The sequence below is a fragment of the Bos indicus x Bos taurus genome, chromosome 2 (assembly GCF_003369695.1).
Source record: "Bos indicus x Bos taurus breed Angus x Brahman F1 hybrid chromosome 2, Bos_hybrid_MaternalHap_v2.0, whole genome shotgun sequence".
In the NCBI taxonomy this organism is placed as follows: Eukaryota; Metazoa; Chordata; class Mammalia; order Artiodactyla; family Bovidae; genus Bos; species Bos indicus x Bos taurus.
Window position 1 is genome coordinate 24,010,225 of NC_040077.1, and position 6,000 is coordinate 24,016,224.

The following is a 6,000-nucleotide window of genomic DNA, read 5'->3' on the forward strand; positions in this document are numbered from 1 at the left end:
GCACAATGCCCTCAAAGTCCATCCATGTTGTCTCAAACAGCAGCATTTCTTTCTTTTTTATAACTGGTTAATATTCCATTGTGATATCTATATATATATAGATAGATAGATAGAATATATATCACATTTTCTTTACCCATTCGTCCATAAATAGACCCTTAAGTTCACCAGATCTATTTTAAAGTAAATTTAAGTTGAATGCTTCTCATTCCCTTATTATTAACTCATTAAATGTTATACAGTATTTCACATTGCCACTTTAGGTGGGATTCTTTTTTCAAATTTGTTTTGAGGGAATTTTTCTAAGCCAAGAAGCCACATTTTGCTAGCCAGCCAGAAATAAACTCAGACTTTAAATGAATCAAGTTAAATTTAAAATTGAGCTCCCAAAGCTGAGGTGAAACCCCCACTGGAAAATTTGGCTTTCCATCCCTACCATCTTCAGAAACAAGCATGAAGCTGTGTGTATCTCATGCCACACAAATGCAGTCTTGACAGGCTGAACTTAGAGGAGACATTTTTAAAATTTTTTTCTTGCTTTCTATAAAAATATCTTCACAGGGGCGGGGGGACGGAAAAAAAAAAGACAAGCTGATTCTGAATTAGAACTTAACCCAGTGTTCTCTGGAGTGTATTAATTCAGGTCAAAGCAAGCACTCAAGAGAAGCAGCTTAGCCTCACCCACTTCCCAGGAGAGGGCCTGGAGCAGGTCCCTCTACTTCACTAGGACTCAATTTTCTAATCTGTAAAATGGCCAGAAATATTATTTCACTAGATTGTGGTAAGAATTAAATGAGATTACTTGTGTGAGACATTGTGAGAACACAATGTCTGCTATTAAATATGGGCTGAACAAAATAGTAGCTGTGAAAATGAAGAAGAAAATATACTAGAATATAAAAAAAGAGAGGGCTCCAGGTCAGAGATAAATAGGAAGAGGAGGCATGTGAATGAGGTCACCTGCACCCCACATTCACTTGATGTAAATGGTCAGGATAAGCCATTCCTTCTTATAGTTTGGCAAATAATCTCTGTCATATCATAGTTTCTCAGTGCCTGAGGTTTGGATGGAAGCAAATTTGTGCTTAACCCTGGCTCTGGACCACTTCCATTTCCTACCAGTCTTCGCAGGAGCAACAGTGGGTTCTAAACTTAATATCATAAGTTTGAAAGAGAAAAAGTTCAGAGGACTTTTTCTCTAGCCAGCCAGGAATCCCGGTAGTACAAAGAGATGAAAGCTGGACATTTCCAAACATATCCTTATCTTCTTATTTCTACAATCTGATTGACCAGGGGAAGTTAGTACTAAGGATTATCAAAAGTCATAGCCAACATAAAAATCATTGTTATTTTGTTTTAGCTTTATCTTATCAAACATATCTTGCTGCTTATATTAAAGCAGCTTCTACCACTTAAAATGAATCATCAGACACTTCATAGGGAAATCAGATCCTGAACTTCAAAATTTCTTCAAAATGTTTAAATCTGGAAAGCAAGCCATTTGCACACAAATAATTTAGTACTTACTACATTCAACAACACATATGAAGGCAATGTAATACATTCTGCCCTAAGAATAAAGAACAAATACAAAAAAATAATTACTATAAAGAGCACATAACAAGGAAATGAGAAAAAAGCATGCAGAAATTCGGACCACCTAACAGCCAAGAATGTTTCTATAACAATAACTTTGCTGTCCCAGATCACATGATCCAAACTAAGAGGCTAACCAGTCCTGCATTATACGAGCTATTTCCAGATACTCCCTGGTGAAAGACAGAAAAGTGGACTCACTGATATTTACACCACATTTCACTTTCAAAACCTGTAGAAGATCAATGCATCTCCACAAAACAAAAGGCATTGTTCTATTTCACGTCTGGAGGCATCTAAGCAGGAACTTTTCGTAAGAGAGAATGTCAGGATCTCCACCAAATTCAGGATATCCCGACTTCTGACTTCATAACTGAGACCACACCTTCATACCTTTTTTCAGCCTTGGCTGACGAATAGTCCACTGAGACCAAATTTCCTGCCTCCCAAACAAGGAATTGTAGCAGCTCATGAAACATAATCTCAATCTAAGCTGTTCTCTGGCAGGAAAAGACTAGCAGTCACACTTTATCAGATAGGTTGGGGTGTCCATACATGAACACATGCTTCTATTCCTGTTGCTCATAGGAGGACGGAAGTATAGAAAGGCTAACCAGGGGGATTCGTGCTCTACCAAGTGCAATGAGCCACAGTGAATTTTTCAGCCTTGGATCCTAGTAGGAAATAGTCTCCACCCCATTGCTCCAGAAAGAGTTTACTTTCCCCAAGTAGCCAACCCAACCCTAGTTGCTGTTGGTTACAGAAACCTTCAGGTAAATGCCACATTGGTTGAGAAGGAGCTAAGAGAGTATGGGAGACAGTCAGCTCTTTGATTTTGAAGGCCTATTAGAATTTCCTAATTTACACTCTGTAAATAACCAAAATTCGTACATCTATTTCTCTGAGACTTTCTTTATGTGTTGACCGTAGTCATCTAGCAATGTCTTTAGGGGTTATAAACAGTTTTCAATCTGTATTTTTTTAATGATTCAAATGCAGGAAAAATAGTTTCAGGGTTATGTGTATTTTTAAAATATATTCCAAAATTGAAATATTTTCAAATGTTAATTGAAAATTACGTGTGTGTATATATATATATATATATATATATATATATATATATATATACACTCCAGTCATCAGCCACTTAGGATAAATATTCAAAGAGAATAGTTGCATTAAGTGGACAACCTATCCATCGGCCCAGGCACTCCCTTTTCAGACTCTATCGACACTCAGCATATACCTCTCTTCTACTTCATATTGAGTAATATTATGATTTATCTGCTTATACAACTATCTGTTAAACTGTTAGTTCCTTCACAGTAGGTTCCATGCTTTATTCATCTTTGTATCCTCAGTACCAATAACTAAGCCTGGAACATGGAAGCTACTAAAAAATGACTGACTTATAACTCAGTGGTAAAGAATCTGCCTACAATGCAGGAGACCTGGGTTCAATTCAAGATCCCCTGGAGAAGAAAATGGCAACCCAGTCCAGTATTCTTGCCTGGAGAATCCCATGGACAATGGAGCCAGGCAGGCTACAGTCCATGGGGTTGCAAAAATCAGAAATGACTTAGCGACTAAACCACCACCAGGGTACCTAAGGGTTTTTACCAATCATAACCTTTATGCCAGAAGACTTCTTTAAAGTTGGAGAGGTTTTAAAGAAAGTATGTCATACTTGTATTAGGAACTTAGAAAGGAGCATAGCCAATAATGCACATTATTCAAAGGGCATATCCTTTCCACCCAGATTCCTCTAAAGATCAGTAATTCTCATGGAAATAGAAAACCCCTGCATCAAGTCAGCCACTTAACAAGGTGCCATTTTAGACTCAAGCTCTTTAATACTATAATCCTGCCAACAATTTGAAGATAGCTAGAAAAAGTGAAAGTGGATTGCCTAATCTGGAGTGGACATTCTGAGCAAAAGATTTGGGGGAGGCTGGAGGGAGTGGGGAGAGGAGGAGGGTGGATTAGAGAGGAGAGCATGATGGCTGCAAATCCAGAACTCCTTTGAACAAAGAAAGCAGCCAGGTTCTAAAAAGGCTAGGTTCCCCAAACTGGAAACTCCGTTTGTTTCACTCCTTGGTTTACTGTCCCCAAACGCTACCAATGTTATCGCCTTCAGTCTACCTTGTCCTTTAGTCACCAAACAAAGGAAGGACATGGTGGCACGAAGTAGGAAAGATTCAGGTGGCAGCTTTCTGTAACCTCCCTCTCCACCACCTGACCCCCCAATAGTATACAACAGTACATAACTGGGCCAGCTCTGCCCCCTGCCCTCTGCCCATGACACCTGGACATGCCTACATGGGAGGATGCTTAATCCCAGCTAGGCCTTCTCAGGGAAAGGTTTCTGAGACAAGCGTGCATGGAGTATCCTAGCAGACAGAGCTGAGGTTTCTGAACTTGAAGCAATGCTACAGATGTGATACTTTTTACTGTGATGAAAATTAAAACACTGAAGGAAATGGATTTCTGTTTGCATCTGTAGAGGTGATATGATATGGTTTCAAGGCACAATTATAGCTTACGTAGAATTCTGGAGACATGGGCAGTGCCTGAGGGAATACAGTTATAGCAATAAGATAAAAGACTACAAGGCAAACAAGAGGAAAAGGCATCCAGTGTGTAAGTCCCAGTTTAATACATACAGACTATACTGTTTTATCAGTTCTCTGTGATTTATTCAAGGTTGATAGTAAAATTGTCAGCCAAGTGCTATCTGCTTGAAATCCGTGCAGTTGCTCTCAGTCATATATTTCACTGTACAGATCTCTCCATTGTTACTGAATATTATTAAGCACTCAGTGAATACGAGGGTTGACTAAATAGTAAGCACTCAGTGCACACTCAGTATGTGTGTAAGAGTTTCTTAAGAATTTTCCTTTACTTTTTCCCCCTTATTGAGTAAAGGTTTTGAGAAATGACTTATAATACTGAATTCTTTCTACACCATCACAAGAAAGTGTTTGAGGCAAATTTGAGATGACCATAGAAATTTTTGACATTCCTCTCATTGACAGGTGGGGTCTACTTCACTTACATTTGAATCTGAATTGGCCTCGGTTACTTTTTTGACCAATAAAAATTGGTCAAGAAAGCAGATATGACATTCTGGGACTTTCCAGGCTAAAGCATAATGAACCATATAGCTCATTCATTCCTGGGATTCTTGAAACACTCATTCTTGGACCCTGAACTACCATGTAAGAAGTCCACCTTCTATGATGGGACAGCCACAAGAGAACATGGAGCAGGGCAGAGGAGGGGTGGCTGATTGAGCTCAGCTTTTTACCCATCTGTGCCAAAGTGCCAGGTGTGGGAGTGGGCCCTACAACTATCTTTGGCCCTACAAACCTATCCAGCCACCAGCTAGAAACCAAGTAATCCCTACTGTGACCATATGAAACAGAAGAATCACCCATCTAAGCCCTACCTGAGTTCCAGACCCATAGATATTAATAAAGTGATGATTGTTTCAGACCACTATGTTTCAGGGTGGTTTGTGACAAAGCAATAGATAATCTAAAGAGATGTAGTATAAAGTTCCTCTGTGGGATTCCTCTGAGGGTGGGAGTTAACTTCCACTCAGCTGACCCGTCCTCTGCCATCTTTCTCAGTGGAAGCAAGTCCACAGTGCCAGGATGTGGTTGACTAACCTATTGAGTCATGTGCTTAAAGAAATGAGATCAGTAATACTTGCTGAAAAGGTGATTAGAAAGAATTTGGGAGTGATGATTTCATGGCTCCATGACTAATTCCCAATCACTCAATAATAGGTCCAAAGCATTTGCAAATACAGTGGGCTTTCTATGGTTCTCACAGCCTCTAGTATGGGGAGAAGCGAAGAACAAAAAGCAGCTCTGTCTGCCATTGTGTGGTTGGAGATGGCTTCCACTGATCCACATGACGCTCCCTGACCCACTTCATCTTAAAGAGTCTTTTACAGTTCCCATAAGCATTATACATATCCATCATCGCAATGAATTTGCAAATGGCAGCAGAGACTATCTGTTAAGCAGGAGGGCAAATTGCAGAGTGTCATTCCAACACCAAGTAGAACAGTCTCAGCACAGAGGCCTCCTAGAAACTTAGAAGTTCTCCCACCAAAGTCTCTCAGCCTCCCTCTTCATTAAAGGCTTTGTTTTTTCTCTCTCTCCAGCTCTAGTTTCATTTTGTGAAAAGGTTCACTGCCTTATGTGCCATGAGCAGACAAGCTTATCGAATGGACTGTAAATCTAATCAGTTTGGCATCGGGGGTTTCATGGGAGCATGTAAACAATAGCTGGAGTTGTGTTAAGCTTCAGTGACTCCAACTGATTCCCAGTTTGGTTCATTTGTGCAGAACAGTTGGAGATACAAAGCCAAGCCCATTAATTTCCAGAGAGCAGT